We start from the raw sequence: 22,389 nt of genomic DNA on the forward strand, positions 1-22,389 counted from the left end.
AAAAAAAAAGAGAAAAAAATATCAGAAAAATACAAAAAAATCAAGTATTTATCAATTCCATCATCTCTTGTTCCAAAAATAAAAGAGAGTAGTCAATGTAAATAAGAGTCATGTAAATAGTCATTTTGTTGTTTCATTGTAATAAGCAAGGAAGGGTGTATGCCATTGATGTACAACGCGAGTAATTGTGAAATACCTCCAACTCATTCACAATTCTCGTAAAGTCCGGACAGCTAGCTAGATTTTGACCTCAGTTCTTAGCCTGAGAAACTATCTCTTGGTGATTAGTAGTCATAACTTCAAATCTTTCTTTACACATGTGTAGATACACTTTACAATCTTATCACATGTCTTTTTTTGTTATCAGTGCTAGGATTGTGCCTTCGATAGCTAGATTGACATCTCCATTTTGCTGTGAGCTTAAACTGTTTTGCACATGTCACATTTGATGGAATCTGAGCTTATATTTTGACCTAGAACTTTGTAGGTACGTTCTAAGCAAACCTTCACGAGACTTAACTCGTCCACTAGGGACACTTAGTGGTTTAAAAGGCTTAGTGCATACGCTAAATGCATTCGAGAGACCAGCGACAGTGGTATAGTTAGGATTTCCTTAGTTTTGTTTTACTTGAGGACAAGTAAAATTCAGGTTTGGGGGTATTTGATGAGTGCCAAATATTGTATATATTTATCCCTTTTTGTTGGCATTTAACTCATCTTTTATGCATTAAGTCTACATTTTATCCCATATTCTGTATTTTCATTGTTTTCAAGAATAAATATTTTTATTAATTAATTTTGCATTTTTAGGTAATAAATAAAGTCTGGATGACTTGCGGAGCAAAAAGAGCAGAAAAGTAGTGAAAAGCCGGGAGAAATCACGCAAGGAAGCCGCGAAGAATGGTGCGCACAACCTCATTTTCTACACACAAAAACGCCTCCGTTCTCAGCCATCAGATCAGTTCTCAGAAGCATCCAATGGTCGCTCCTTCATAGAGCATCAAAATCTGAAGTCTCTGCCAAGCACCACAGCGCTGAAATTCCAAGCCTTCAGATTAGATGGTAGTTGAATCCAACGGTTGCTCCCTTGCTGTTCATCGAAGTTTGATATCTCCGCCTTACACTACAGTACCTAACTCCATCAAGTACCGTTCGTTTCGTTGTATCCCTTCATCCGACGGTCGCTCCTCGCTTGCCTCCGCATCACCGTCCGATCTACCTACCAGCTCCACATCTCACGGCTTAGTCTCGCTGAACATCAAAAATCGATGAACTCGCCTCACACCCAAGTGTCGAACACCCTAGACCTCAAACAAACAGCCCCTACCCTAACCCATATCGACCTCTCCTCCCTCACCTCCCTCTGCAGAACCACCTTCTTCACCTGCCGCACCACCATCATCACCAGCACCTTCTTCACCTGCTACAACCATCATGCAACCACCATACCGTCATCACAACCACCCATATTACCTAAACCACCTAATACCCCTCTCTCTAGCCCTCTATTTCACTGATTTCTCACCATTCTTTTCTCTGAAACCCTAGGTGAGAAATCAGTCAAATAGGTGAGTCTCGAGTAGTAATTGAAGCATGGGAATGGAACAGAGGACCAAGGAGAAGAATGGGTCGAAGAAAAACTCGTCAAATCACATCAATTTGGGTAAGAATTTACCAAACCCTAGTTCTGTCAATTTGGGGGTTTTTACATAAATCCTAATTAGGTTGAGATAGAGCATGGAGAAGATAAAGTGGGTGATATAGGGTAGGTAATTGAACCTAACTGTGATTTTCTGTCACATTAGGTAGAACCCTAATGTCTACTGTTTTGGGAATTTTTGGGTGAAAAGGGTGTAAACCCTAATTATGTAATTGGGTATAAAAGGGGATATTGGGTGAGTGTTGGAATCATGCCTGGATTAGCCAGAGCTTCACCCAAGAGGACTGGACTAGCCAGTTCCTCAACTGTTGGTTCATTTGTTTTGTAAATTTTCAGTCATGTTTTGTTTGAATTTGCTCTTATTATCATATGTGATGAATGTTAATGTTGTTTATATGTTGAGCATGAGCTAAATTGTTGCAGCTGAGGTTTAGATGAAACCTCAGTGCACTGTCTGATAGTGGAATGCTAGGTTAGAGCCTTAGTGCATTGTTTTGATTGAGCAATGGGAGAAATTAGTGCTCATAGCAAGCTAATTCTCTTTCCATTCCATTTGTATGCTTAGGATGCATTGTTTTGATTGAGCAATGGGAGAAATTAGTGCTCATAGCAAGCTAATTCTCTTTCCATTCCATTTGTATGCTTAAGATCCTAATTTCAACCTGGAATTGCATTGCTTGGATAGGTCACAAGGGTGGATTCAATTGCCTTAGTAACTTCTCACATTGCTTCCTGATCAGTTTATTTCCTTCACTGTTTTTTGCACTTCATATCTTGCTGTTTATTTCTTGTATTTTGAAGCTTGCTGTGCACTGAAATCAGTGCACTGCCTTCCCTGCCCTTGGCTCATAGCCTTGGTTCCTTGTTGTTTTACCATCTCTGTTTCACTGTCACTGCAACCTTGTGACCTTGCATTTAGTTTTGCATCAATTATCAGCATAGTGAAACTTCAACTATACACCCCAAGTCCCTGTGGAGATGACCTGTTCTTGCACATACACACTACAATGACAACTGTGCAATTGCAGTTTAACATGTAGGCCTTCTTATCCTTTGTCTTATTTTCTTACTCCTTTAAATGCCTACCAGAAATTTGATACTAAAAGTGATAAAGGTATCTTCCTTGGCTATGCCTCTGATAGTCGTGGTTATGGAACCTTTGGGTTCAAATACATTAGGCGTCTCTGCCCCGACCTTAATGCATGATATGTCTTCTAGTATTCCATGTGATGTTTCCCCTGATGTGCCGATACACGAGAATAAATCTGTTGATGATGTTGATAATTCTGATTGTGATCTTGCCAATTTGATTGATGATTTTGAGCATGATGTGACATGTGTAGATGAGTTAGAAGATTTTGATTTGATTGATAATGATATGCCTATTCTTCTACCTAAGTCACAATCTGATGGCCTTCCACCCAACCTAGATTTGGTTTGTACCCATATTGTCAAACCGATTTTTCTGAAAATTCCTAATCTAGGATTGGAACTGTGTGCCTCCCAAGTCCTCTTGGACTATTTTGTTTCAAAATATAACACTTTTAAAGAGCCACAATTGGAATGCATTTCTTTGCCCATCCCGAACAAAGTCCATTTTCAGTTAGACCTTGTGAATCCTGCACCCCTAAAATTGTTAGATTTTGTGCTTAAAAGTGAACCTGTTGAAAAATTTTGGTTTAGGGGTGATTCATTCGGTTTTTCACTCTCACTCCCATTTAAGTCCAATTTTAGTGTTTTGAAACTTTCTTTGTCTCTACACTTTTTCTTTTGGGTTGATCCTCAACTCTTTAGATTGTTAGTGTATGGTGAATTTTTGTATATAATCCAGTAGATAAAATTTCTTAAAAACTCTTTTGTTCCTTTTGTATATATTTTGCTAATCCAATATGATCTCGGCTGAAATATGTTGGATTTTTGCCTTGAATAACGGAGTTTTAATTCTGCTTTCGCCGAAATCGGGTATTCTCTCTCCTTTTACTCTACTCAGCATGTCCCTTTCCATATGTTGCATTTTAATTCTTTCCATATTTTGAAACATTGAGGACAATGTTTAGTTTAGGTTTGGGGGTATAGAGTAGATACCACGATAATATGCTATAATTGAAAACGAACTCCTTCTTTTGAAAAAATTGAAAAATTCCAAAAAAAAATTAAAAAATGAAAAATCATAAAAAAAATGGAGCTCATTTACCTTGAAATGTTGACTCTTGTGCAAATATGTAATTATTAGGAGTCTTAGTCTAGATATTTAGGCACCCTGATTCTAGCACAATTCACATAGTGATAAGAAATTTGCACGCGCACGATCTACCAATACATGTATGGCCTCGATCTTCAAGGTGTTTGATAGGAAGTTACGATTGCCAATCACTTTAGAATACTGAACGAAACTTGACTAGCTTGTTCTTTGGTTGGTTGGGATAGAAGGTGGAGGTTACATTAAGAAAGACAACCATCGAATTTAACTGGGTGCATCAAAAAGGGCTACCTCTTGCAAAGTGTCATGTAATTTTTGTTTCCTTTTGTATATGTATCAAAAGTGTTTCTATCCAAGAAAAAAAAAAAAAAAAAAAATCAAGTATTTATCAATTCCATCATCTCTTGTTCCAAAAATAAAAAGAGAATAGTCAATGTAAATAAGAGTCATGTAAAGAGTCATCTTTTGTTGTTTTTTGTAATAAGCAAGGAGGGTGTATGCCATTGATGTACAACGCGAGTAATTGTGAAATACCTCCAACTCATTCACAATTCTCGTAAAGTCCGGACAGCTAGCTAGATTTCGACCTCAGTTCTTAGCCTGAGAAACTATCTCTTGGTGATTAGTAGTCATAACTTCAAATCTTTCTTTACACATGTGTAGATACACTTTACACTCTTATCACATGTCTTTTTTTTGTTATCAGTGCTAGGATTGTGCCTTTGATAGCTAGATTGACATCTCCATTTTGCTGTGAGCTTAAACTGTTTTGCACATGTCACATTTGATGGAATCTGAGCTTATATTTTGACCTAGAACTTTGTAGGTACGTTTTAAGAAAACCTTCACGAGACTTCAACTCGTCCACTAGGGACACTTAGTGGTTTAAAAGGCTTAGTGCATACGCTAAATGCATTCGAGAGACCAGCGACAGTGGTATAGTTAGGATTTCCTTAGTTTTGTTTTACTTGAGGACAAGTAAAATTCAGGTTTGGGGGTATTTGATGAGTGCCAAATATTGTATATATTTATCCCTTTTTGTTGGCATTTAACTCATCTTTTGTGCATTAATTCTACATTTTATCCCATATTCTGTATTTTCATTTTTTTCAAGAATAAATATTTTTATTAATTAATTTTGCATTTTTAGGTAATAAATAAAGTCTGGATGACTTGCGGAGCAAAAAGAGCAGAAAAGTAGTGAAAAGCCGGGAGAAATCACGCAAGGAAGCCGCGAAGAATGGTGCGCACAACCTCATTTTCTACACACAAAAACGCCTCCGTTCTCAGCCATCAGATCAGTTATCAGAAGCATCCGATGGTCGCTCCTTCATAGAGCATCAAAATCTGAAGTCTCTGCCAAGCACCACAGCGCTGAAATTCCAAGCCTTCAGATTAGATGGTAGTTGAATCCAACGGTTGCTCCCTTGTTGTTCATCAAAGTTTGATATCTCCGCCTTACACTACAGCACCTAACCTAATCTAGCACCGTTCGTTTCGTTGTATCCCTTCATCCGACGGTCGCTCCTCGCTTGCCTCCGCATCACCGTCCGATCTACCTACCAGCTCCACATCTCACGGCTTAGTCTCGCTGAACATAAAAAATCGATGAACCCGCCACACACTGGAGCACCAAACCCTATACCAGCTACCCAAACAGACCCTATCCCTAAAACTATCGGCTTCTCCTTCTTCTCCCCCTTCCTTCTCCTGTGCAACTGCTCCACCCCCATACCCTGCCATCGCCACCACCTCCACTGTCTCCTCTGGCGCAACCACTTCCCCTGCCACAACCATCCTATCTCACCATACCCCAAACCATCACTACCACCTAGCCCCCTATCCTCCTAGCCGAGTTGTTCCATCAATCTCACACTCTTCCTCTCTGAACCCTAGAGTGTGCAATTGATGACACAAATCAAGCTAGAAACGTAGCAGGAGCAGGAGGAAGAGAAGATAAAGCATGGGTCGAGTTTAATTTGATGTTGCTACATCAAATTAGGTAAAAAAATCAAACCCTAGGTCTGTAAAATTAGGGTTTTTAATTTAGGGTTCATAGGTCCTTTTTTTGTATAAATTGAACACAAGGGTGTCGAATAGAGGGTGTTCTTGGACTAGCCAAGTTACCAATTAGGTTTAATTCCAATTTTAATTTCACTGTTAATTTTTAGGGTTCTTGTTTTGCAATTTTCATTCCCTGTTTAGTAGTTTAAATGTTGTGCTGTTCCTGTTAAATGTGTGATGTTCCTGTTAATGTGTGTTGTTTACATGTGTTGTTCATGTTTTGCCATCCTAAGTTGTTCCTGTTAAATGTGTTGTTCCTGTTAAATGTGTGTTGTTTAAATGTGTGTTGTTCCTATTAATCAAGTTTAGTTTAGAATCCATGGAAGTTGAGCTCATTGAGAAATGGGGGGAATTTAGTGTCCAATGTTGCTTGTGATTGACTGTGCTGTTAAAAGACAGTCAATTCTAGGAGCAAAACAGTGGACAAGCTTCTTCTCCTCCCATTCCATTTGTATGTCTAGGATCTTGCCATTTTATTTTTGTATCTTGTTCTTTCTTTACACTTTGCCTTAGGCTAACTGCCTTTGTGCCATCCTTTCACACTCTTGCCTTTGGCTCACAGCCATTGTTTAGCTCTAGTATCACTGTTTTTCTTCACATTTTCACATACTGTTTTCCACCATTTTTCTCACTGTCTTTCTTTTGCTGTTTAGTTTTTAGTCTGTTTAATCTTTGCTGTTTTTGCCATTCTTTTGTTCTCTGGTTTGCTTCCAATTTGGCCTAGAGCCACTGTTTACACTCCTCTTTTGCTACTAAGCCAGAAGCCCATAAGTCCAAAGCCTGGGTTTTTAACCATTGGCCCTTTACAAACCAAAGCCCAGGTCTAATCAAAAGACCACAGTCCACTGTTAGCTCAATCCCATTGAGCCCAAAAGCCCAGAGCACAACTTGGGCTCACCAGAAGACCAAAACAAGGTTTAAGACCTAAAGCCCATAGTCCACATTTCTGAGCCCAAGCTCAGTTCAATCCATTTCAAAATCATTCAAAGGCCCAAAACAGTTCTCATCATTACAAACAAACCCCCTAAGCCCAAAACCCAAAAAGGCTTCATAAGTTAACCAACAACAATTTAGGAGCCCAAAATAGCTAGAACACTTCAAACACACCCAGTCTCTGTGGATCGACCCGTACTTGCACGAGCTACAACTGACGACCGTGCACTTGCGGTATTACTGTAGGCCCGCGTTTCTTCGCTTCATTTTTATACACTCCTCCGGGCCCACCAGTGGCTTGGCACTCTCTTGCAGAGACCCGATCTCCCTTGATTTCCATTACTCCCTCAGGTGTTGGGAATCTGAGATATTGGTAGTACGTTGCCGCCAGTCCCTTGAGTTTATGTAACCATTTTCGTCCAATAATGGCGTTGTAGGGGGATGGGGCGTCCACCACGCTGAATCGTGTTTATAATTTCATGGGCCCATCGTCAACTTGCAACACGATGTCTCCCAATGGCTTTGTGGGTGCTCCATTCAATCCGTAGATGGTGTAATAAGAGGTCATTAGATCCAGCCACTGGATAGAATAGAACGTTCACTGAGCTTCCCCCGTCTATGAGGATTTTTTTAAGGTTACATCCAGCCACTGGTAGTGTGAGGACCAGGGGGTCGTTATGGTCTTCCATATCTTCTTCGATATCTTCAGCATCGAAGATAATAGGTGAGTCCATCCACTCTTCGTGATCGTCCACCTCTATCCCATCGATCTTATACAATTCGTAGCGGTCTTCGAATTGCTTCCATAACCTCTTTCCTATCTGTGTTGTAAGTGAAGGCCCTGCGGCTTCAGAACACGAGATGGTGTTGATTGTGCGGTTCCCTTCTGGAAGTTGGACTGGCTTGGTTCGTTTGGATCTATCCTCGGCGACATCCTTTCGTACGTAATGTTTGAGCTTGCCAGCATCAATTAATTTTTGGATCATTATTCTGAGGTTTTTACATTTTTCGGTCTGGTGTCCGTTGAAGCAGTGATATTCACAGTAATCTTTAGACTTCTCGGTTCTCGGGGGCTGTTTTCCCTTAGACCATGGCCACCCCAGGTTTTCCCTTCCTTTGATCTCTCGCAGGATCCGAGCATAGCTAGCGTTGAGCTTCGTGTAAACTTGATCTTCGAATTTTCGGTCGCCTGTTCGTCGTTCATCCCTTCGTTCCTTCCTGTCTTCGTGAGGCCGCTCCACTGAGCAATTCATTTTGGCCCCATTGGTTTGTTCTGCTGAATTGGTACGGTGAGACCTTTGCGGGTACGCCCTCGGGTTTTCATGCTGGATTTCTTCAAGACGAGCGTGCTTTTCAATAATTATTCGAAGATCTCCCTCTGTCTTAGGCACGCTTCCATGAATCTCAACGAATAGCGGACTCATTCGGTCTAATCCCCAGTTGTAGCAGTTGATACTTACCACTGGGTCCACACTTCCTATGGCTTGGCAGATCTTGTGCCATCTGTTAGTGTATTCCCTCGTGGTTTCCTTGTAGCCAATTGCCAGCGAAAAGAGCTTATCCATTCCGGTGTTAACAGTCTTGTTGTACATGTAAGTTCTTAAGAACTTTTCTGCGAGTTGGCCGTAGGAGTGGATGGAGTCTGGCGGCAGATTATCAAACCAAGACAATGCCGATCCCTTCAGGCTTGACGGGAAGTATCTACAGAGTACGGCGTCGTTATGACTCCATCTAGCTAAGACACGGTTATAATACCGAATATGTGCAGCGGGATCACTAGATTCGTCATAGCATTCGAACGTCGGGACAGCGCATTTCAGCGGAATAGGGGTGTTGGCGAAGCGATGAGTTAGGGGCGTGGAGTTAGCCTCTCTCATGACCTCTTTTAACCTTCCCCCGCCTTGTCTAGTTTTTAATTGCCTGATCTCGGCCATCATTTCATCACGTATCTCTTCCATCGCGCGGTGATGCCCTACGCTCTTCTGCTCGTGATAGTCTGACTCTCCGTCATTGTAATCTGGGTCAGATGCGCTACTTCCCCTAGCCGTGTCTCCATTGGCTGCTACGATGACTCTTCGGTATCGATTTGGTTCTGGTGCCTTTGAATTTTCCTCATCAAGTTGCTGGATGGTCTTCGTGCTTAGGGCAATCCGGTATTTTAAATCTTGGTTTTCTCTGGCCAGCATAACTACAGCATCTGCGTAAACCTGCTGGCTCTTCTTTAATTCTTCAAGCTCAGCCATCAATCGATGTGATTGGTTTGACCCCTGATTGAGAGTCCCCGCTCGTGCTACTACGGCCATGGTGCCGTCTTCTTCTATGGTTTGTACTAAAGGTGGTGGAGGTTCAGCTTCGATTGTTGGCATTTCCAAATCGGGCGGAGTGCCCACCGGCACAGTTTGGTTCTGTTCGTTTGTTGATGGCATTCCGAAGGTTGGAGGGTGCACGGGTTGATGTGTTCTGGATTCATTCACCCTTTCTTTTGGTTGGTGAGATTGATTCGTAACAAGAGTTTTGCTGGCTTCCGTAGCCTTTGGGGCTGCCGCTGCCGTACTGTACTTCGCTAGCTGCCGCTGCTCTGAGGGCCGCGGCTGCAACGGAGTTAGCGTTCATAGGCGAAGTGATTTCCGCAGTGTCCTGTCTCTGACTAGTTATTTTGGCTTTGTCTCCTTTCTGCTTGCTCTGGGTGATGACCGGGGTTGTCCTTGGTGCTTCCTTTGACGAGGCTTTGGATTTTCCTGCTTCCTGCATCTTTTCAATCATGCGGTCGTTTTCTTTCTGCACAAGGGAATTTCAAACAGCGAGAAATAGAAATGTCCGTGCGGATCGGGTTAGTTTACTAAATTCATTACTCCAAGACAGGAAAAAACTGCCCAAGGGCCACAGATAACTTTTAAAAATGCGGGTTCATTGAAGGTATGTGGATACGTGAAAGGATCCCTTTGAAAATGCACGTAGATCTTTTTGAAAATTTTCAAAAACCCACCAGAAAGACAAGTTCGTACGAGATCTAAAAAATGTAAATCCATGGATCTAAGAAATAAATCTTTTAACCATTTTGAATTGCTTCGACAGATACTGCCAGAGCTAATGAAGTAGAAAAATCATATGCTAATTTAATATGAAATCACAGGATAAGATAAATCTTTTACCGGGACGAAGTCCCTGTTTCTAGCGCCAAATTGTGAACACGTAAATCACGAAGGCATCTATATGTTCACAAACAATGTTCGCACTCTAGGTACCGTCTCGCACTGATAACACAATTGCATTGATTCCTTGGCTCAAAACCCTCGGGTTTATCATAGTCTCATCTAATAACATCGCGAGAGGCGTTTACGCAGGGGAAGATAAAGAAAACGAAGTATAAAAGTAAAACTCAAGGAGCGTTAGGCGAATATAAAGTGTTGAAATGTAAATAAGACTGGGATTTACGTGGTTCAGCACTAAGGCCTACATCCACGGGGTTGTTTTTTCACTATATACTTGATGGTTACAGGGATAGTCGAGTGACTTTGGAGTTTACATAGGTCTGTATATTATAAAGGGCTAACTTACACTCACAATCTTTCTCTCTCCTTCTCTCCCTGATTTTTCCGATCCCCTCACTCTTGGTGGAGAGGGGGTATTTATAGGGTTAGAGTGTGGGACCCATTTTTGAGGGCCGTTGGAACCTTATCTTCTTGTGTTTTGTGTCCATCACGCGGAGGTCTTCGTTCATTACTTGATCACGCAGAGCCATCCTCGTTCGTTCCACGGGTTGATCGACATGTATACTGCTCAGAGTGTTTAATGCGGGTAGTTGAGGCGCCTGCTCGTGTCAGACAAGTGTCTTCTGCCCCTGTCACGTCCATGTCAGTTAACTTTCTCTTCACCGTTGATCTTAGCTTCTTTTGGGGATGAGATAAAGTAACTCTTCGGGAGTTATTTGGTGCTCCGCAGTACATCGTGTTTTCGGTGCATCTTTTAACTTCTACCCTTAGATTTGTTCGGGCAAAAATCCGATGTCGCCGGGATAGGTTTCTTGGCTATGGGCGTGTGTCATCGTGTTTTGATGACTTTGTCTGCATGCTCTCCACGTATCTTCCTATATATACGTGTTCGATGATGAAATTACCATAGGGATGAGATACAACTTTCCGATGTACCAGTGATGGGGTTTAGCTCTTCATGGTAAAAACACACTCAAAAAGATAACTCATAGCTCAAATGGGTGTTTTAATTGAAGAAATATAAGAAAATAGAGATTTGCAATGACGTGTAGGTGTTATAGAACCGACTGTTACAAATTATACGTCTGAAACTTTTGCAAAGAAGTTGTTACAAAAACTAAGGTTCAAAACTGTCGCAGAAGCAACAGTTGAAGAGAGGAGAAAAGATGACAGTCGTTTATAGACTGTCTTTGCCCGTTGATACATGAAAAATATCCCCCTTATCCGGCCTAGTGCACCCCCAAAAGGGAGGCAAATTCAACATAAAACATGGGGACTTGGAGACCAAACCCCAAGTCCACTAAGAAAGTATCCATAAGATGAAAAGGACAAGGGAGGAATTAATAGGAAAGAAGGAGGTTGTATTAGAGAAGGAATGCCATTAGTAGTAATTAAAGAGGTTTAGGAGATGTGGCATGATATCATAAAAAAGGGGCTTTTGAAAAGTCCACTACAATGGAAAGGACCTTCTTTTCTTTTCTTTTTTCTTTCTTTCTCTATCTCTCCTCTTGAGAATTGGGTGTGTTGTGGTTAGAACTTATAGAACCAAAATTCACTCCTCAACATTTGGTGACCACACCCGGAAGCTCGTGCCGGGCCGCTCAATTGCCACTCACTCGTCACCACGCCTTAAGACTTTTCTCTCAACACCTCCCACTCGCTTAAGTTAGACGCCGGCCCAACTCTTTGTTTTCTGCCTGGAGAATCACCCATAAACAGTTTGCTTTCTCACTATCCGTTGTTCATACCTGCTCCTCCATCTAACGTTTTGTCTTGTCACCAATCCCAAACCACCTCAACAACGCCATTTGAGTACATCCGCGACCACGTCATACTATACCAACGCGGCTTCATTCAACCAAGCCTACAACAAACCAATAACTACCATCTAAACTAGAGGTTTCCTTGGAGGCGTGGATGAGAGCACTATTAGGCGGACAGACCGCGGTAGCTCGAGCCTGTTGAGAGGCGATCCAGGTGATCTGAACTTATCTGTTTGTAAGTGTTTATATTTGACCCATTTAATAACATGTGTAGAATTTAATTACTTGAAGCATGAATAGTCGGAAGATCCCAAACTGTTTGACCATGCATATGTTGCCAGCTAGCTTACTAATTTAGCATATCCTTGTCAAAAGGAAACACTCCAACTCCATGCACGCGCGGATTTATGTTTAGCTCGGCATCTGTGAAACTAATCTAGGTATAGTGACACCACTTGATAGCGTGTACTCACTTCTAGCCTTAGAGATTATGTAAGCGCACATGACACCATTTATGGGCGAGTGCATTTTGCATAGACTTGGGCCAATATTATATATATATATATGTATACTTAATTAATTATATATTTTATTTGTACACACCTTCATGCTTCATGTAGACACTCGTCCTGTAAAGAATAGTCAATCCTCAATATAAACATTCTGTTGTAAATGGCGCATTTAGTCAATTGAAAACATGAAATGTCTACACTAGTCTAACTGAATGTTGATATCAGCGCTTATGGATATACATGCCACTCATTCACATATGTAGATTGTCAAATCATCTTATCTTATCGAGAAATTCATGATCTGCTACATACCAAAAATAAAAATAAAATAATAATCTAGTAACGTGCTCCGGGCACCATACTAGCAATGGTCCATAGAGGCAGTTTGAACAAGAATTTACAAAGGCTACGGGAATGCCAAAGGCGTCCGAGCAGAAAAATCTACAAAAGGTCTCAGGTTACCCAAAAGCGCCTGATCGACTGACAACAGGTCTCAGGTTATCCAAAGGCGCCTGATCGACTGGCAAATGGTCTCAGGTTATCCAAAGGCGCCTGATCGACTGACAAGAGGTCTCAGGTTAGCCAAAGGCGCCTGATCGACTGGAAAAAGGTCTCGGGTTAGCCAAAGGCGCCTGATCGACTGACAAGAGGTCTCAGGTTAGCCAAAGGCGCCTGACCGACTGGCAAGAGGTCTCAGGTTGCCCAAAGACGCCTGACCTACTGGTAAGAGGTCTGAGGTTGCCCAAAGACGCCTGACCTACTGGTAAGAAGTCTCAGGTTAGCCAAAGGCGCCTGACCTACTCGCAAGAGGTCTCAGGTTAGCCAAAGGCGCCTGACCTACTGGAAAGAGGTCTCAGGTTAGCCAAAGGCGCCTGATCGACTGGCAAGAGGTCTTAGGTTATCCAAAGGCGCCTGATCGACTGGCAAGAGGTCTCAGGTCAGCCAAAGGCGCCTGATCTACTGGAAAGAGGTCTCAGGTCATCCAGGGGCGCCTGATCGACTGACAAGAGGTCTCAGGTCAGTCAAGGGCGCCTGATCGACTGACAAGAGGTCTCAGGTCAGCCAAGGGCGCCTGATCGACTGACAAGAGGTCTCAGGTCAGCCAAGGGCGCCTGATCAACTGAAAAATTTACAAAAGGCTACGGGATGCATAGACACCCAGTAGGTTGACGAGTTTACAAAAGGCCTCAAGATGGGTCACAGATATACGAAAAGGCGACGGGTTGATATGCTCATCCGGTCGGCCACATATATACAAAAAAGGACCCAAGATGGGCCACAAATATACAAAAAAGGCAATGCGTTGATATGCTCATCCGATCGTCCACAAATATACAAAAAGACGACGGGTTGCTCCGCACATTTGATCGGCTACAGAAAAAGAGGGAGCACATTTTCCTACCTTGGAAAAAGAAAGAAAAGGGAGGGGCGAAGCATATGGACTTACCTCCATTACGAGGGGTTCACCTCTGAAGGCGCGTTTTGCCTACCTAGACATAATCACGAAGAAGACGCATCCACACCCACAAAGGCGAAACACCAAACGCCGTGTTCCATTGAAAATAAAAGAAGGGAGTAAGCGCGCTCTAATATTTCCAAACGACACGCTTCGCCTATCCAAGGACATTGGGACTACCCGCACAAGTTTAGCCGGCTACCAACGTACGACAACGGGCGATATCTACATCCAGAGTCCCCACCATTAAACGCGCCTACTCACAAAACACTCGCCAAAGCCAAATCCTGATCAGCTTCGTCTACCAACTTGCGGATGTTGTCCATAATCTTATCAGACGACTGTGACCCCCGCGCAAGTGAGACAATATCTTCATGCTCGTCATAAGCTTTACGCGCCTTTCATGAATCACCCTAAGAGACCCCAACATGACTACCTCATCCTTCAACACTAATAAGCGTACTAGTTCACCCTGAAGGTAGGATTGAGATATAAGCGCATATAAGATTGCCAGGGTCAAAGTATATCCGAGAAGCTGTGGAGTCGCTCGATCATAGAAATTAAGATGGCAACCAGATATGGAGCATCCTATAGTGGGGACCTTAGGATGGCATTATCAGAGGACAATGACTACTGTTAAAAAGTAGAACTTAAGATAAGGCATGATGTGACTACCGGGTCATTTGACAATTGACCCAGTAGTAGGGTACTAATGTTGATACATGAAAAATATCCCCCTTAGACGGCCTAGTTCACCCCCAAAAGGGAGGCAAACTCAACATAAAACATGAGGACTAAAGCCCAAGTCCACTAAGAAAGTAACCATAAGATGAAAAGGAGAAGGGAGGAATTAATAGGAAAGAAGGAGGTTGTATTAGAGAAGGAATGTCATTAGTAGTAATTGGGGAGGTTTAGGACATGTGGCATGATATCATAAAAAGAGGGGCTTTTGAAAAGTCTATATAAGAGCAAGTATTATGGTGGAATCCAAACTATTCCAAGTGTGGAAAAACCATGGAATGTCAAGTTTAGTGGCTTCCAAGTTGCGGTATTCCACAGAAAATCCAAGCAAGGTTCCACGGTTTCGTGGAAGGGTTCGTGGAATCCATCTGAACGCCAATAAGAATAGCATTAAACGCAATTAAGAATGGAGCTAAAAAACGCAATTAAGAATTGCGTTTTTTTTTATCCGTAGATTTAAAATGAGTTGTTGAAATCTAACGGCTGAAAAAAAAGCTCCATTCTTAATTGCGTTTTTTAGCTCCATTCTTAATAGCGTTTCTACTATTCCACCATTACACTTGCGCTTCCATCCACAGTTCCAAGTGCTGAGGTGGCGTGGAAGATGGATGGATTCCACCATAAGACTTGCTCTAAAGAGGCATGTAGTACAATGGAAATGACCTTTTTTTTCTATATTTCTTTCTCTCTCTCCTCTTGTGAACTGGTTGTGTTGTGGATAGGACTTGTAGAACCAAAATTCATCCCTCAACAGATCTAACCCACCGTGATGGTTGATGTTGATTTTTTTCTATTTGTTGAGTTTGCTGATAGTGGCATGCTAGTTACTCATACCCTGAATTGCATCATGAATTCCAACTTTAATATGATGATAAAAAAAAATTTGAATGTTTAATTTCTTAGCGTCCCACTGTTGGCTCAGATGAAAAAGATAACCACATTCAACAGCTCATTCTTATATTATTTTAAATTGTCATGTCAATATAAACTTTAAATATAAAAATAAAATTAAGCTGATTTTCAATGTTTTCTTTCTCGAATATTCGTTATTAGTCATGCGTAAAGAGTTCTTTTTTCATATATAAAGCTACGTGGGTTCACTTTAATTTTTGTTGTTTGAAAGATCATGGTAAAATTGTTTAATAACATCGTCTCACAATTTTCTATTTTTAAATTTTGACGATTATATACAGATGAGTTCGGAGATGTTGGAGAAAATTAAAATTAATCGATTAATTCCAGAGCCAGAACATGAAGTTGGCCTAATGGGTTGGTTAGGTTGTTAATGATTTTCTATTTATAAGTTGTGGTGTTGAACCTTTTCAATTCTTGTCCCGCGTCAACTTTTGCTTTTGTTATTAAAAAAATTTTTTTTGTTACTTTTACTATAAACCAAAAATAAAACAATATTAAATTAGAAATTATGATTTTTTAGAAAATTTAATATAAATTTGGTTACCCTCTTTTATTTAGTTACTCTAGTTTTATCTAATTTGAATTCAAATTTTTTGTTGTTAATAGGAAAGACAATTTTCATTGATTAAAATCAAGCTGTCACACATACTTTCTCATGAAATTATATAGTTTCACATAATGTGACGCCAATGGGGAAAACCTTTTATGCCGAAATGAAACCAAGGAAGGGAAAAATAAACTCTTCCAACATGTATAAATGTAAATGTCTCATATTAGGTGTAGTTAGTGGAGTTGGTCACTTGAAGGTGCTCAACTTCCAATCGCTCATTGTTTTCTTTGAAATTGGGAATTTGTAGTTAGTAAGCTCCCTGCCTAAACTTCATTGTAAGAATTACTGGCTAGTCCAGTTCTAGCAGACCCAGTTAATGGCTAGTCCACCCGTGGAAAAGATTTACTCTCTAGTCCAAAAACTTCGTGGAGACGATAAAGTGTATTTTATAAATTCCTAAAACACCCTTCCAGGTCTAATTAGTATCAACACATGTAAATGTTACTAGTAGTATGTTACTACATACTAGTAGTATCAATACGGTGATACTACATATTAATATGTACTGTACTAGTAGTAACAAAAATATCTTATTGTTACTAGTAAATTATGTAACTACTTTACTGTACTAAACTAGTATACTAGTAACTAGTAGTAACTAGTACTAGTATACTAGTAACTAGTAGTAACTAGTACTAGTATTAAAATATCTAGTATCAATACATAACAATTTTTTTTTTTTGATATGTAGTATCAATACATAACATACTACATATCAATATGTAGTATCAATATATAACATACTACATATCAATATATAACATACTACATATCTGCTTGTAAAGATTTACTGTTTAGCCCAGAAAACCCGACCCGGGTTACTGGCTAGTCCAGCGCCAAAAAATATTTACTCCCTAGTCCAAAAAAGTTTTGAAAAGAGTAAATTTACTCTACTAACCCTAGTATATAACATTACGTATAATAATACATATGTTACTACATATTACATACGTAGTATGCTTGTATACTAGTAGTAATTAGTAGTAACTAGTATGTAGTATGTAGTAATAACATATGTAGTATGTAATATACTAGTAGTAACTAGTATGTAGTATGTAGTAATAACATATGTAGTATGTAGTATACTAGTAGTAACTAGTATACTAGTAGTAATATGTTATGTATTGATACTACATATTGATATGTAGTATGTTATGTATTGATACTACATATTGACATGTAGTATGTTATATATTGATATGTAGTATGTTATATATTGATATGTAGTATAGTAGACTGTAGTATATACTAGTAGTAATATATTATATATTGATACTACATATTGATATGTAGTATGTTATATATTGATACTACATATTGACATGTAGTATGTTATATATTGATATGTAGTATGTTTGATATGTAGTATGTTATATATTGATATGTAGTATAGTATACTAGTAGTAACTAGTATGTAGTATGTAATAATAACATATGTAGTATGTAATATACTAGTAGTAACTAGTATGTAATATGTAGTAATAACATATGTAGTATGTAGTATACTAGTAGTAACTAGTATACTAGCAGTAATATGTTATGTATTGATACTACATATTGATATGTAGTATGTTATGTATTGATACTACATATTGACATGTAGTATGTTATATATTGATATGTACTATGTTTGATATGTAGTATGTTATATATTGATACTACATATTGACATGTAGTATGTTATATATTGATATGAAGTATGTTATATATTGATACTACATATTGATATGTAGTATGTTATATATTGATATGTATTATAGTATACTAGTAGTAACTAGTATACTAGTAGTAATTAGTAGTAACCGGTATGTAGTATGTAGTAATAACACATGTAGTATGTAATATACTAGTAGTAACTAGTATGTAATATGTAGTAATAACATATGTAGTATGTAGTATACTAGTAGTAACTAGTATACTCCCACAACTTCATTTAGCAAAGCGGGATGTTTCGGTATAACTGAAGCCCAATTATCATACATGGCCCTATGTCTTAGGCATCTGCTAAAGACTAGACCACAGTCTGCAAGTCGTTACTCTAAACTTAATGAAGTGTGTCTGTTTAAATAGCATATAAGCAGAATGTGGACACCCAAACTTTGAGATTATCTGAAGAATGAAGAAGATGTGCCATTATGAGCTCAAAATACCTTTTTTTTTTTGGTCAGTGCATGGATGATATCCAGGGCATTCAATGAGACTGTTTGGAATCCGTCAATCTTTACAAGAGGCAACTGTGATTTCGTGATATCACAGCCCTGCTGAGAATATCCTGTATAAGGATAATATTTTGCAGCACACAGGCCATGCAACTTCATGAACCTGAATGCAAAATATTCGTGCCCTCCTTCAAATCCATCTATGTCGGCACAATCAATTAGCTGTTGGATATACAATTCAATTAAATGCCCTCTTTTAATCCCATAAGCACTCTCTGTTGAATCTACTGCAGCAATTGCCCAGCATGTGCCAAAACCAAGCTGGTCGATAACCTGACTCACAAATCCTTGAGCATCCCAATCTACTGGAGGCGGAAGAAGAACTCCTTCCTGCCTCTTGAATTGAATCTCATATTCAACATGTAGTTCCTCCTCTCTAATCAGCAACTTCTCACTATCGCAAAGACTTTCAGATGATATGATGCTCAGGACTTGCCCTCTACCATATTGCATGTTTTTGGTGGAAACATTCATTATCCCATCAGCATCAAATTTCAAAGTCACTATTATCATGGGCACACCTCTACTTCCATGTGGGATACCCATCAGTATAAAGTTTTGACGCTTCATGTTGTCGTTGGGCACCTCATTTTCACTTTGGCAAACACGTAGAACAGCTTCAGCTTGATTGTCATAAGCTGTTGAAAAATACTGCACCCAAAGTAGACAAGGTGCACATATGGTATTCAGTATAACAAATGGGAAAGTTCCAGATAACACAAGTATGTAGACAAAGCGTAACAGCATGATAAATAAGCAAGCCTAAGAAGATAAGAGAACAGAATTTGACTGTGGCACTAACCTTTGCTATTTCCTTGGCAAGGGTTGTGTGTCTTTCTATTAGCCTAGTTATGATGCCACCATATGTCTCCATACTAAGTGATCTTGGAGTAATATCATACACCTTCAAATGGTTCAGATCTCCACGTAAGATGCCTTCCTGGATGGCAGCACCCATAGCAACAACTTCTTCGGGATTCAACGCTTCAGTCGGGGTCTTGCCAAAGATCTCAATAACTGTTTTTCTGATTTTAGGCAACTGTGTCATGCCTCCTAGAAGAATCACCTCATCAATGTCTTTTGCAGACAGACCAACATCCTTTAAACAGCTCGTGCAAGCGTTCTTGGTTCTTTCAACCAGATCATTCACAAGCTCTTCAAGCTTTGACCTGGTGATTGTAATGCTCAAGTGTTTGGCTCCTGCAGCATCAGCTGTGATGAAAGGCAAGTTTATCCGAGTCTCGTCAGTAGATGACAGTTCAAACTTAGCTTTTTCAGCTGCATCTCTAAGTCTCCGAAGAGCATTTATATCCTTGGAAAGATCAACATACTCCATTCTTCTGAACTCACTGACTAAGTACTCTAACAGGGTATTGTCAAAGTATTCTCCCCCAAATGATGTATCTCCATTTGTAGCTTTTACATGTGTGTAGAGCAAAACCAGTTAATAAACTTCAAAGGAATGAGCATAGCAAAGACAGTCAATAAATGCAAAGGAATGAGAAGAAGTCACATGTTTACCACAAAAACATCTTTGGAAATATGAAGGATCGAAACATTGAAGGTTCCACCACCAAGATGAAACACTTCTATGCATCCCTCCTTATTGTTAAGCCCGTAAGAAAGAGCAGATGCAGTTGTCTCATTGATGATCCTGAGGACATCGAAACCAGCGAACCTTCCAGCAAGCTTTGTAGCTTTTCTCTGTGCATCGTTGAAGTAAGAAGGAACTGAAATCACAGCTCCGGAGACAGGCCTTCCAAGATAGTCTTCAGCGATTTTCTTCATCTTAGCAAGTACAAAACCAACAATTTTGCTGGGAGAGTAAGTCTGGCCATTGGCCTCCACCCAAGCATCACCACTTAGAGACTAAACAATCTGGTAGGGGACCATCTTCATCTCTTTCTGTGTAAGTGGGTCATTGTAGCGTCTACCAATGATACGCTTTACGCCAGAGATTTCTTTTGTTACGTCAGGCAGTACATGATCCTTTCCTGGAACCCCCGCGAGAAATTCTCCTGTTGGGCTGAAGGCAACAACGGTAGGTGTGGTCCTTGTTCTGTCAGAATTTTTTAGAACCATAGGAATCTGTACATACCCTTGCAACCATTAGTCATACACTAGAAAAACAATCCAAGGAGATAAAGGACAGAGATCTGGATGTACATTTTCTTCCAGCATATAAAGGCTGGTTGGTCAGTGCATGGATGATATCCAGGGCATTCAATGGGACTGTTTGGAATCCGTCAATCTTTACAAGAGGCAACTGTGATTTCGTGATATCACAGCCCTGCTGAGAATATCTTGTATAAGGATAATATTTTGCAGCACACAGGCCATGCAATTTCATGAACCTGAACGCAAAATATTCGTGCCCTCCTTCAAATCCATCTATGTCGGCACAATCAATTAGCTGCTGGATAGACAATTCAATTAAATGCCCTCTTTTAATCCCATAAGCACTCTCTGTTGAAGCTACTGCAACAACTGCTCAGCATGTGCCAAAACCAAGCTGGTCGATAACCGGACTCACAAATCCTTGAGCATCCCAATATGTAGTATCAATGTATAACATACTACATATCAATATATAATATACTACGTATCAATATATAACATACTACATGTCAATACTACATATCAATATATAACATACTACATATCAATATGTAGTATCAATATATAACATACTACATATCAAACATAGTACATATCAATATATAACATACTACATGTGAATATGTAGTATCAATACATAATATACTACATATCAATATGTAGTATCAATAGATAACATATTGAGGAATTTACTGTTTAGTCCAGAAAACCCGACCCGGGTTACTGGCTAGTCCAGCGCCAAAAAATATTTACTCCCTAGTCCAAAAAAGTTTTTAAAAGAGTAAATTTACTCTACTAATCCTAGTATATAACATTACATATACTAGTAGTAACTAGTATACTAGTAGTAATATGTTATGTATTGATACTACATACTGATATTTAGTATGTTATGTATTGATACTACATATTGATATGTAGTATGTTATATATTGATATGTAGTATGTTATATATTGATACTACATATTGATATGTAGTATAGTATACTAGTAGTATATACTAGTAGTAATATGTTATGTATTGATACTACATATTGATATGTAGTATGTTATATATTGATACTACATATTGACATGTAGTATGTTATATATTGATATGTAGTATGTTTGATATGTAGTATGTTATATATTGATATGTAGTATAGTATACTAGTAGTATATACTAGTAGTAACTAGTATACTAGTAGTAATTAGTAGTAACTAGTATGTAGTATGTAGTAATAACATATGTAGTATGTAGTATACTAGTATACTAGTAGTAATATGTTAGTAGGAATTACTGGCTAGTCCAGTTCTAGCAGACCCAGTTAATGGCTAGTCCACCCGTGGAAAAGATTTACTCTGTAGTCCAAAAACATGTTTTTAGATTAGATTATTTACTCTTTAGTCTAAAAACTTCTTGGAGACTATAAAGTGTATTTTATAAATCCTAAAACACCCTTCCAGGTCTAATTAGTATCAACACATGTAAATGTTACTAGTAGTATGTTACTACATACTGGTAGTATCAATACGGTGATACTACATATTAATATGTACTGTACTAGTAGTAACAAAAATATCTTATGGTTACTAGTAAATTATGTAACTACTTTACTATACTAAACTAGTATACTAGTATACTACTATAGTATAATATACTAGTAAACTAGTAGTAACTAGTACTAGTAGTAAAATATGTATTATCAATACATAACAAATTTTTTTTGATATGAAGTATCAATACATAACATACTACATATCAATATGTAGTATCAATATATAAGATACTACATATCAAACATACTAGATATCAATATATAACATACTACATGTCAATATGTAGTATCACTACATAACATATTACATATCAATATGTAGTATCAATATATAACATATTACTACTAGTATACTAGTTACTACTAGTATACTACATACTACATATGTTATTACTACATATTACATACTAGTTACTACTAGTATATTACATACTACATATGTTATTAC

At 39.1% G+C, this 22,389-nt stretch overlaps 1 pseudogene; it reads right to left on the minus strand.

Annotated features, from left to right (window-relative positions):
• Positions 1 to 11,422: 11,422 nt before the first annotated feature.
• On the minus strand, positions 11,423 to 20,367 carry LOC113285425 (annotated as a pseudogene).
• Between the last annotated feature and the right edge of the window lie 2,022 nt (positions 20,368 to 22,389).

This window comes from Papaver somniferum, chromosome 6 (genome assembly GCF_003573695.1).
Source record: "Papaver somniferum cultivar HN1 chromosome 6, ASM357369v1, whole genome shotgun sequence".
Classification (NCBI taxonomy): domain Eukaryota; kingdom Viridiplantae; phylum Streptophyta; class Magnoliopsida; order Ranunculales; family Papaveraceae; genus Papaver; species Papaver somniferum.